Source organism: Gallus gallus, chromosome Z (assembly GCF_016699485.2).
Source record: "Gallus gallus isolate bGalGal1 chromosome Z, bGalGal1.mat.broiler.GRCg7b, whole genome shotgun sequence".
In the NCBI taxonomy this organism is placed as follows: domain Eukaryota; kingdom Metazoa; phylum Chordata; class Aves; order Galliformes; family Phasianidae; genus Gallus; species Gallus gallus.
Genome location: NC_052572.1, coordinates 13,245,472 through 13,258,007, shown reverse-complemented (window position 1 = coordinate 13,258,007; position 12,536 = coordinate 13,245,472). Strand labels below are relative to the sequence as shown.

General features: G+C 38.9%; 1 long non-coding RNA gene across 1 annotated transcript in view; it reads left to right on the top strand.

Moving 5' to 3' along the window:
• The window catches only part of LOC101751782, a 40,918-nt gene that overhangs the window by 6,915 nt on the left and 21,467 nt on the right, over nucleotides 1–12,536 (top strand). The gene's annotated exons all lie outside the window — the stretch shown is intronic.

Here is a 12,536-nt window from a genome sequence, read left to right as displayed (position 1 = left end):
TTATTATTCTGAGTGCTTGAGTCTTTGGATTCAGTGGATGAGCCCTCTAACTTTCGAATCAGCTAAACATCCACAATGACTGCATTTTTAAAGCAGCTTAGTACTTCTAAAATCTTACTCAGAGTAGTTGCATAATAGAGGTCCAAATCTTGTTTCTCCAAATCAGGATGCTTCTAAATTGCATTTAGCTGTACTATTTGAAATTGGCTAGTGGAAGAAATCAGGTGTCTCTTTTCTCTAGTTTAGAACTAAACTGTTTCATCAGAAGCCCAGTGAAGCTTTTGGTTTGATAGTACATGGAAATCGTGTACAATACCATTCAAGTCTGAGACACAAATTAAAACAAAATAAAGGTGATGGAAGTTTTAATTACTGTGATGAGTAAGTCACGTTTCCAACACTCACCTTAAGATCATTTTGTTTTTATTATTTATTGTGTGCCTGCTTAAAGATTTTCTCAGATGCTTTTGAAAAGCAGTGAAAAGCGGTCAGATCACATCAGGTGATTGGAATCCTAATCAATCAAACTTGAGGAAATGAAGATACAGTCAGAGAGGTCAGGACATATTTCTGTGAGTACAAATGCAAAGCTAAGGCTTAAACAATTGCCTAAAGAAAGGATGACACCAACTACTGAGATGGTATTTCTTGCGGGTTATGGTGGATCCTGATCTGGACAAAAATATTAGTATCATATCATAGCAGAAGAATAAGCACCAGACTGACTCCAAAAAGCAAGGAATGAGCTGTACTTGTGCTTTACCTAGCAGCAGATAAGAAAGATTTAGACTCGCTGGAGATATTGCAAAGGAAAGCAATGAGAATGATCACAGGTATACAAGACAACATTGAAATAACTGAAGGGTTTAACTTGAAGAAGACAGGATACAGGTGGTAAGGAGTGAGGAGACAGAATGGCACTATATTTTAAATATACAAAAAGCTGATGGAGATATGAACAACGTAATTTTTTCTCCTTCTTCCCATGGCACAGATACTTTCCATGTCTTCTGTTACTACAGTCTCTGTTCATGAGATTTAATGGAGAAACAACCATATCATCCTTAACAGCTCTCTGACTTGTCTTCTCACTGATTGTTCTACTTGACCTGCCTCTGAAGAATAGGATGTCTGAGTGGTGTAAATGTCACCCAGGTTTTTTTCATCTATATTAGAAAACACCATGACTCAGGCCTAGGGGATAAAATTCTTTCTTTATCCTCAAGGTGGATACAGAAAAGCCGTAGCATATTTTTTTTCGGTGAGAGGAGTGAGACATTAAATCCAGTCTTCATCTGTGTTTAACATCTGACATTGCTCCTGACATTATCAGCATGTCAGCTGCAGTGGGATAGCTTAAAACCACCAAGCTCATGTTTACAGCTTTTAAAAGAAAAAGAACTGAAATCATGTCCCAGTTGTCTTCCTGAAAGAGATCATAAATACTGTGTGACTTCACTGATGACCAGTCATGGCTCAGCATAAACAAGCACTGAGCTAAAATTGAGTCGGGGATTTAAAGTGAAGATTTTTCTTTTTCCCATAATCATCCTAACATTCTTTGGATTATTTAATTACTGTGTCCAAGTCTAATTGGTGTGGGTATGCATTAAATTATTCTTCCTGAATGAAACAATGTAGAGCTACCAGTGATATTTTGTGTCATGGTTTCATTAGTAATGATTTCAGTGCCAACGATCCGTAAATGTTAGCTAGTTTTCCAGTCTTTTGTATTGTTATAGGGTGAAGGGAATTGTGTTTTACAATAGAAAATAGTGGCATACAAAATCGTGCGACACAGTTATGGAAATTCATGTGCCTTCTGGGTTGAAATTGTTAGGGGCAGTTAAAACACTGTCATACAGTAGACAAAGCAGATATACCTGCTTCAGAGGAAGAGGGACTGCCAGAGCTCTTGAAAGCATATCCCAATTTCTTGAGAGAATTTAGTGACACGCTACTGTTACTTCCATCTCCATTGACATTTGTAGCCATTTTCAAAGGTCCAACCACACTTGATAGAGCTGAGAGCTATGACCCTTGGTACCTGGCCTTGTTCAGCCTGCAGGGCATTTCAGGGACCATGTGTTCTTCTTGGCTCCTGACTCACTATTCTAGTGGCTGTATCTTGCACCAGGAGAATGAATGTTTGTAAAAACAACCTATGAGGAAGAGTTGGAGTCAGAGCATACTGAGCAGCCATGGGACACAAATCTGTAAGGAATCAGGTTTTATCTGTTCTTGTTGCTCATGAAACTATTTGGCTTTTTTCAGAGATCAGTCAGCATGCTACAAAGGTCAAAAATGGCTTTTTTGTGGACAATCTTTATCTTTCCTTTATAGAGGTTTTGGTATGTATTCAAAACAAGAGGGCAGAAACAGATCTGTATAACAAATGAGCCGATACGCATCTGTGCTTCAACTCACAGGCTGACCAGTTATTTATTCTAACATTGTCTACAGCCAAACAAATGGGACTAATTCTCCTTCCCATCCTGGCCAAGCCCAGATTGCTCAGCTTGCTGCCAGAAGGCTCCTAAGGGAGATAGAATCAACTTCCCCCGGGTCATAGACAGTCCTCATCTGTGGCATGGTGTGATCCAGAGGCTGTCATAGCCCTTCCTGTCTTTGTGACTCTTCTGCAGGGAAAAAAACAGCAAAAAGACTGTGCAGCATCAGCCCCATTAGCTTCATTAGCTTGTCTATGCCCTACTGATCTACAAATTCTCCAAGTCATTTTTCTTCATTGATACAATTGGTTACAAGGCTCACTGGGATGTCTACAGAAGGGGAGGACTCTTTCCTCAGGTATAAACATGCTCAATATACCAAGAAGACTTAGGAGAGTGTGGAACCTACCCAGAAGCTAAGGGTGATCTTGTGGTCATGAAAATATGTAAATGCAAACAAGAGAGCAAACAATGGAGTCTCTATTTAGGTTGCATTAATCTCTGTTTTCCAGTGTTTCCAACATTGCAGCTGATAATGGCATGTTCCTCTCTGTCACATCTTTGGTGAGGAGTATATCACTTGCCTAACAATGGTGGTTTCATCCTGATGTACAGGGTGGACACCTTGATAACTAAATGCCACCACAGCAGCTCTTTCACTGCCTCTTCTCAAAGGAAGAGGGAGAGAAAATACAGTGGAAAAGGGTTGAGATAAGGACAGAGAGATCACTCAACAATTAATGTCATGGGCAAGTACCCTGTAGTTAGGCTAATGCACTTATTGTCTATTGCTAACAGATTGGAGCAGTGAGAACTAAAAAACAAACTAAGAACACCTTCTCCCCCATCCACCCTCTCCTATCCCTCCCTCTGAACATACAGAAGTGGTAAATGGGGAGTGCAGACTGTTCATAGCATTTTGTCTCTGGTGTTCCTTTATGGCCAAGCTCTCTCAGCTGCTGTTGCACAGCAGTTTTTCCCTTCCTTCAGTCTGCTCTCCCAGAGCACACCCACTGTGGCTCATGGCTCAGCTCTGGCAGCAGAGGGTCCCCTTTGGAGCAGCAGAGCTGTCTCTGCTCTGTCATGGGGCAGTGCTGGATTCTGCTCACAGAGACCACAGTTGCAGTCTCCCACTACCAAAAGCTCACTGCTTAATACACTAAGCTGGAGTGACACATAAAATGAGTCTTTATAGATGAACTAAACATGTAGGAATATATCTCCATTTAATTTTTATCTTTGTAATTAGAAATCAAAGTGAAGTGAGATTTTCACTGAGCTTGCACTTGAGTCCTGATGTGAATTGCTATCTTACATACCATGAGAAACAGAGAAGCTTTTGCAGTTCTTTCCTCTAGCAGAATAGAAATCTGAATGCTGTCCCCTGATAATTGATCGATCTGGTTTTAATTTGCAGTTAGCAAATCCCACATTTTTCTGTGGCTGATTTGCATCCTGCAGGGACCATTCCCTGCCCCTCTCCTCCCCCAGCTGATGTTGCAACTGGAATAATGCTTAGAACATTTATAATGCTTTCTTTCTTGCTTGCTTGCTTTCTTGCTTTTTTTTTTTTTTTTTTCATGCTTTTTATAAACAGTCTGTGAACTGCTTTTCCTTTTCCTTTTGTTTCACTGTCTGTATTCCAGGCCACCCAAAGGGACACTTCTCCTCAGTTAAGGCTGTTTAGCTTCCTCTGAAACCTGGCAGTGTGCTAGCCTTGATTTTTTTTTTTTCAAAAGCATTTAATTTTTTTAAAGAAAGTTCACTGCTCTGAAAATCAGTCCAAAAGCAGGCTATAAAGAACCAAAGATGTAAATTGCATCCTGTTTAGTGTTTAATTAGATTTAAAATATCATTGTTCAGGAGGAGCAAATAAGTGTAGCTGATGTTACCTTGTTTCATTGTGTGGCTTTCATTGCTATCCCGTTACTGTAACTACTTGGATTTACACTCATTATTCAATGAAAAACTCTGAAAAAAATTCTGTAGCCAGAGTCCTCATGAAGATATTGTGCAGATATTGTCATTAACTATTATATATATAGCATATATCTAAAATATTTGAGAATGGTGAAATAATCTTGAAAAACTTCATAAACAGTTATAAGATGATCATAGGGCTGGAGCAACACTCCTATGAAGAAAGGCTGAGAGTTGGGCTTGTTTAGCTCAGGGAAGAGGAGGTTCCAGTGAGATCTCATAGTGGTATTACATCACTTGAAGGGACCTTATAAGCAAAGGGGAACAAACTTTTTACACAGTTTAATAGCAATAGAACAAGGCAGAATGGCTTTAAACTCAAATAAGGGAGATTAAGGTTAGATTTTAGGAGGGAATTCTTTACTCGGAGAGTGATGATGCACAGGTGCAGGCTGCACAGAGAGGTTGTGGATGTCCCATCTCTGGAAGTGTTCAAGGCTGGATTGGATGGGCCCTGGGCAGCCTGATCTTGTGAGTGGCAATCAGCCCATGGCAGGGAGGTTGGAACTAGATAATCCTGAAGTCCCTTCCAACCTAAGCCATTCTATAGTAAATCAAACACATTGTAAAGGAGATGATGTTTTCTGAATAGACTGTAACTGGTCTCATTGTTTCAGCTGAATTTCAGTGACCATTTCTACACTGCTGTTGTACAGTAGTCAACACAAGGCAATTTTTATTTATTTATTTATTTATTTATTTTGCTGAGGTTGTTCACAAAAGAAATACAGGTGGTTATACTCGATAGCAACTTCATTTCAGATAAGAAAACACTCACAATGCAACAAAATGTTAGATAAGCAATAATACTGTTAGAATGAAGAAAAGAGTTGGAAAATACTGTGAGAAGATTAACTGCAATTGTGATATACAGTAGATGAGTTTGCAAGCCCTTCATGCTATTTTTCTGTGATCTCTGAATTCTTTTTTTTTTAATCTGAATATATGAATGAAATATATGTATACATATAAATATACATACATTCTCCCACAAAACTAATAGACACGTCATTTCTCTGCTATACACAACTACGTAATAAACATCCTTGATTTTCTTCTTCATGTCTGCATCTGCCCTGACAGCTCTCACTGTGCAATGTGGACGTAACTCTTTTGGGTATTTTTTGTCATTACTTCTTGTTGGAAAAGACATATACTAAGATGAATAGCATCTTTTCCAATTCACCTTTTCCAGCTTCCTGCCTAGCTCTTCCTCAGTGAAATTCCATGGAAAAAAGAAAAACTAATAAGCTTTTTTGGTCATAGGCTAATGAAGTTATTTTCCTTTTCAAAGAAAGCACAGAAAATCTTATCTAACAGAAAATGTCAGGCAGGTGAAGCCAATAAGTTAGTATAGTTTCTCTGTTAACAAAATAATCTAAAGGACAAAAAAACAGCAGTAAATAACCATACAAATGCTTACCTTGCCCAAAGGATGTCAATGCACAAATGCTTTTACATGTATTTTCTTTGAAGGTGTCCATTTACCCAAAGATTAGTTCTGAAGTGTCTTGGTTGAAGAGATCTCTAGTTATCCACTAAAGACAGGAAGATGCTTATTGTTGAATTTGAATTCCACTCAGACTTCCCTGGCTGCACCGTGGAGTCCAGGCAACTGACCATGTCTCAATGCAGGATGATGTGTGGCTGGTCCCCACTACTGGAGAGGACAAGTAAGGTGTGGGGACTGTGCAGTGAGGAGCAAGTAAAGAGGCCCCATGGTAGTTTGAACTCCTTCAAGCCCTGTCTCACTCTGGTCTCAGTGTGAAACCAGTGGGGGAGCTAAACATAAAACTGTAACTGCATCCCTTAAAGTCAGCAATTCCATCTCCCTTTGCTATGTACTTTCTCTCTCCCTGGATACAGTCAAGTTCTGCAGAAGTGGCTTGCATCTGTAAGAGACTGGTTGTGTACTGTCTTGCTCAGTAGTCCCCTGGCATATATTTATCTAATGAAAGCTTTCGTCTTCTTCTACAAAACAAACAAACAAACAAACAAACAACAACAGCAAAAACACACACAAAAAAACCCTCAAACTTTATGGTGACCCTTTAAATCAGGCATTTTCAATATTAAGAAGTGTTTCTGTAACTTGCCGTCTGAAGTTGTAGCTGAAATAAGAAACTTGTACTTGGAGCTGAACAGCTGTGAGAGAGAAATAGGCCAAATGTGTTGAGCTTGAGGGATGCTTCAGGTACAGGGAGCTGATTGTCCCTCTTTACTCTGCCCTCATGAGGCCCCATCTGGAGTACTGTGTCCAGGTTTGGATCCCCCAACACAGGAAAGATGTGGAGCTGTTGGACAGGGTCCAGAGGAGGGCCACAAAGATTATCAGAGTGCTGGAGCACCTCCACTATGAAGACAGGCTGAGGGAACTGGGTTTGTTCAGCCTGAAGAAGATATGGCTTGCAAGGATACTTCATTGCAGCCTTCTGGTATTTAAATGGGAATTATAAAAAGGAGAGTAATCAGTTTTTTACTTTGGTAGATAGTGATAGGGCAGGGGGAAATGGTTTTAAGCTCAAGGAGGGAAGGTTTAGATTGGATGTCAGGGGGAAGTTTTTTTTACTGAGAGTGGTGAGGTGCTGAAATAGGCTGCCCAGTGAGACTGTGGATGGTTTGTCTCTGGAGGTTTTCAAGCCCAGGTTGAAAGGAACCCTGGGAAAGCTTGTCTAGTACCAGATCTGGACATTGGTGGCCCTTCCTGTGGTAGGAGGCTTGGAACTTGATGATCCCTGGGGTCCCTTCCAATCCAAGCCATTCTGTGATCCTATAATTCTGTGACATAGCAAGTTTAAATATGAAACTGTAACACACTAAACTTATAAATCCCATCCTCTCCATATCAGGAAATTCAGCCTGCAAGGTTGACAGCTTCACACCGATTTCATAAACTTTTAAAAAATTTATCCCTTTCTCTCTGTATTATATGTAGTTATCAGCACCCCCCCTTTTAGCTGACAGTTTATAGGCATGTTTATAATGAATGTGAATGTAATGCACCTATTTGCCGATTTATCTCTGTAAAAGTTTTTGTTGTGTGTTTTAAACTGCCTAATTTTTTATCCTAAACAGTGCTTTCTATTTGTAAAGTGTGAAACAAACTATTAGTTTTATTTGTATCAAACTTAATAATAGTATCTATGCCATGCTTGCCAAAAGCCCCATTAAAAACATATGTGTTTTGATTCAGTGGTTCCAGTGACAGAATGTATACCAGTTCCTAGCAGCTGGAGTTAAACTGGTTACTGAAAACTAAACAAAACAAGCTAAGAACTACTTGCAAAAAGCTGTTTTTTTTTTTTTCCTTTTTTTTTTTCTTTTTTTTTTTTCTGTACTCCATTTAGAGTTTTGGAAAGTATTATTACAGTTTCAAGCCTGAGCTTAAAGGTAACACTCCCTAACTCTATTTCCAATCAGACAGTACTCAGAGTTTGCTAATTTGTGTGTGAAACACACATTATATCAGTGATTACGTGTTCATTTTATTCCCCCATCAATATATAATAATTGCAAATAATATTTGTTTTGAAGCAATGCTATTCTTAGAACAGTGTACAAAATGATTCATGAATGGAAATGAGAAGAGAGGAGCAATTGCTCTTTTTCCCATTAGCAGCCTCACTACTTTCTTCACTCAGCCCAATAGCATGAGATTGAGAGACTGAATTTTTCAGTAGCCTTATATTTACAATCTGTATCTTTCGTTTAGAAAACTATTTACAAAATGAGCTAATGGAGGATTGATTTATACCTAAATTTCAGTGATTTCAGTGTGTTAATAAAATTCTTTTAAAGTGCAGAGGAGTCTATAGGAAGTTGATATGGAAAGAATGGGAATTTACAGTCTGGATCACAGCTCACAGTGGGTAAAGAAAAAAGTGCACTACACTGCTCCACTCTAAGGACAATCCTTGTAATATCACAAATAAAGAAGAGTGTACTTCAGAAGACATGCCTCATTTTTTCCCCTCCTAATCACTGCAGTTTATTTGCCTACGTTCTTACTATTACCTCTGTTTATGCATCAATAAATTTGACCCAAATCCTAGAAGATCAGCATAGAACATAGAACTAGAAATGAACACATTTTGTTCAGCTTCTCTCTAGGGTCATGAAATTTGCAAAACTAATCTTCACCAGGGAGAAAGAATGAGGAATACAGGTGCAGCCAGCTGACAAAATATCTACTAATATTTAGAGATACTTTGCAAAATTTTCACTTAATTGTCATCTTGAAAAATGTTTTTTATGAAAGGAATAAACCAATACATCAAAGCTGTGGAAAGACCAGAAAAGTCTCACAAGAATTAGGAACTTAAATTCTATTGAACTAAATAAAGATAGGGTGTCAGCTCATTTTGCCTCTAGTCCTACCTTTTATATCTAGTAAGAAATGTAATGATTATTCTCCTGTGATTGTTAGCATGCAGCAAAGCTTTCATTGAGGTAGTGTAGCTATTCACAAACCTGAGATGAAGACCTCCCTTAGCAGAGTAAAATTTTAGATAACTGCACCACTAATGAAAATAAAACTAGAATTCATTGTGTTAATTCTTATTTCTGGTTCTGCACTTCAGATGATAAGTAGAGTTTAGGCTGGTTCTTCTTTTATCTTGATTTATCTATATTAATCTAGATAAATACAGTATTACCATTTCACCCTTTCTCAGCTACATGGTTTGAATTTTTCAAGTAAAGAAGAGTGTACAAGCGAACACCAAGGAAAATCTACCTGAAGTTTGTCGTGACTTATATCTTCATATGAGAAAAATCTTTATTTCTCTCCCATCTTGTTTTAAATTGTTTGTGCCCACTTCATACAAAGAGAATGTGCTGTGGAAATGAACTCTTTGGGTTAGTGAGAAACAACAAGTTAATCCTGCTCCCAGCTGCTTAGGAAGTGGAAACACTGAGAGGACTGTTCCCTATAATACCACATGGAAGAACGATGCTTCTGTAACATGACCTACATTGTGTCTTCCACATGGCCAAAAATAAAGATGAGATGTAGTCATCATAAACCTGGAACAAGAAAAGAGATGCCTGACTCTCTCCAATGAATTCTCTTGGCTTGCTTTATTTACCGCCTTTAAGAGTAATGCATCATCTCAGCAGGCACTCCTGCATTTTCCTCTTATGGGAGGAATTGAATAAATTAAACTTCTGTGAAAAACGGTTATTTTCAGTTATCTTTTTCAGAAAAGTTAACTGTCTTTTTCTATTTTGCTGTTTGGGTGCAGTTTGATAGTTGCACTGGACATGTGGATACATCTTATAACGCAAGAAGCTGTTGTAAATGAATCACTGTATGATGGCATTGTGATACCATATCCAGCCCAGGAAAACTCTAGACAAAATGAGATTGTTCAACAGAATACTATTGAGAACTACAAAGTTCTAATAAAAATATTTTCTTTAGAATACTTCCTTTTTTTTTTTCAGGAAAAAAATACGTGTTAGTTGCAATTGAATTGCTACTTTCTGTAGAAGATCTCCACCCTATTTCAATTGTTCATAACACTGAAAAGTCCCTCAGGAGCAGAAAATTACCAGGCTTTGTTCCAGTTCAGGCTTATTTCTCCTTTCTGATTTCTCCTCCCGGAAGCAAGTACAAAAATGTTCTTTTTATGATCTAAGAGGCCTAAAGAAGTAAACTTCTTTTGATTGGATGATTCATCCAAGGGGCCTGCTCAGGAAAGCATGGCTAATCCAATGCTTTAAAGGAAGATAAAGAGTCCTTAGAGCAGGAGGAATCTTCCTAGATGTCATCTGTGGCAGCAGCTCAAGGACAGAAGTAGCAGCCAGGTTGTAAGATCCTGCTGTAGTCCCATGTTTGATGCTCGTATCTTCAGCACTTGCTACCAGGTTGATGGCAATAAATGTAAATGGTTTTCCCAGATCAACTGCATTTGCTCATAAGCTCGGAGAACCATACTAATTTCAGTGGCCTTTCATTGACCGTACTGGGGCCTGGTGTAAATCATGAGCAGCTCTGGTATCCTCAGGCATAGCAACATCCCTTGGCAGAGCAAAGCAAAGATCAGAGCCAATATCAGCTTCATCTGCTTGGTTTCGATTTGCTTCCAAAAGGCCGTTTGAAACACCCTGGTCACAGTGAAATGCTTGAGGCTGAACCAAGCTCAAAGTCTTTTCATTTTCCTGAGATGCTTAGGGGAATTTCTCAGTGGCTTTTGTGAATGTAGCACTGTGTGGAATAGTGAAAAAGGTATCTTGTGACATTTGCTGCTATCTCTATCAGTGGCTGGCCTCAGTTAAAATTTATTTATCTTATACAAGCAAAGCTATGTTACAAAAGCAAGACTGCCAGGATTTTTAGTATGAGTAAAACAATGTATTTTTCTTTTTCTTTGTCTTGTGCTTGGAAATGACTGAATCATATTGACTAAATTTTCACAACAAAACTTTTCACTTGGAACAGACACCCAAATGAGAAATATTTATTGCAGAAATGAAAATAGTCCAAGGCAAGCATCAAGAGCCGTAGACTCCCAGGTATCAAAGAGCCAACTTCCTCGTAGTATGACAGGAAGAAAACAAAATGTTATTTACATTGGATCATGATGCAAAAGAATAATGTTTTTCATATAGCAATTTTATAGGTGAGGCAGGGATTCTGATTGTCTGTGTTCTAAGGGCTACCTGCATGCGAAGGGCAGTTTGATGTGGTTCATGAGAGCCTACCGAAGATACAACCTAAATTAAGAGTTTGGCAGAGATTTACTTCCTGGATTTAAATGTGTGCATCCCCCCATCTTTAGCATGATGCACTGTGGCCACATGGCCGCATGGTCACATCTGCACATTCAATTCATTTCAGCAGGTGAATCTTGGCTGATTGAAAACTGACCTCAGTGACCCTCAGATATAAGTGAGGTGCCACTCATGCCTTAGTCAGAGGTCTCGAAGTGGCTCCTTTGCTGAAACTGGAAGTTGTCTACAACAAGATTTTACTTTGAACTTGACTTTTGAATAAAATTAGTCCAACAGATTTTTCAATTTATATTTTCCACTGAGTGTTCTAGGAAAATAAATTTTTGTCACAAATGCTTTCAAAACCATCTTGTTTTCAACAGACAAAAGGACTGACTGATGGTAGATAAGAGAGTGTTACTGAAATCACACAGCTCTTTTCACTTGTACCAGGTCATTTATTGTAGTAGCTACTACAGAGCATGGGAATGCAAAAGAAGAACTGGCCACTATTTATCTGTCTCTTTCTCTGTGCTGACTCTCAGAGTTCTTTTGCCTTATCTGTTCCTAAAAACATCTGATGGTGATTCTCCAGTGTGCATCGGTGCTTAACTTGGTTTAAGACAGCATGTCTTTGTGTTTGAGTTTTCATGGCAGTAAAAGCATGGCACTGTTTTGTCCTAATTGCTGGAAGCAAGGAGAACTGTTGTCCCCTTAATTTCCTGAGAGTCTTTTATATGTCTTTTGTGATACAATAGCCCACACAACATCATTTTCTTCAGCTTGTTCCTCCAGCTCATGTTTGTTGGCCCTCTGAGTGTCTGACAGTTCTGCTCTGCACTCATTTCAGTCATACAAAGCTAACAAAGTCCCTAAATGCAACATAGTACTGTGGCCCTGCCAGTGCTAAGTAAAATAGAAGGACTGCCTGTCAGCTGATGAGCTATACTCCTCCAGCATCAAGTTCACATCTTCTTTGCAATGTTGTGGCAGTGACTTTTGTCCCTTCTGTGCTTCATAATGATTTTCAGATACTCTGCTTCAAAGCCTCTGCCCATATTGTTCCTGTGCCCACGCAGCTGACACTACCCTCCAGCCTCTCTGTTTCATCACAGCTGTTTATATTTCCATCATCATCTCTAACACAGTGGTGATTCTTGTCAGCCTGGGTCCCTGTGCCTGTGACAAATCTACTCTCTGTTCTGCCCAGTCATCAGTAGGAATATTCAACAGAACTGGAACTTGGAAAACTGTCTAATTTTCTTGTTGTTATTGTACTGGGGAGTATCTAAAAAATCCAGTAACTGTAATTAAATTGTGTGTTTTGCATACAATTCCTCAATTTATAAAAGAAAGCCCACGACTGCTCTTTTTCAGTAATTTGGTCCAATA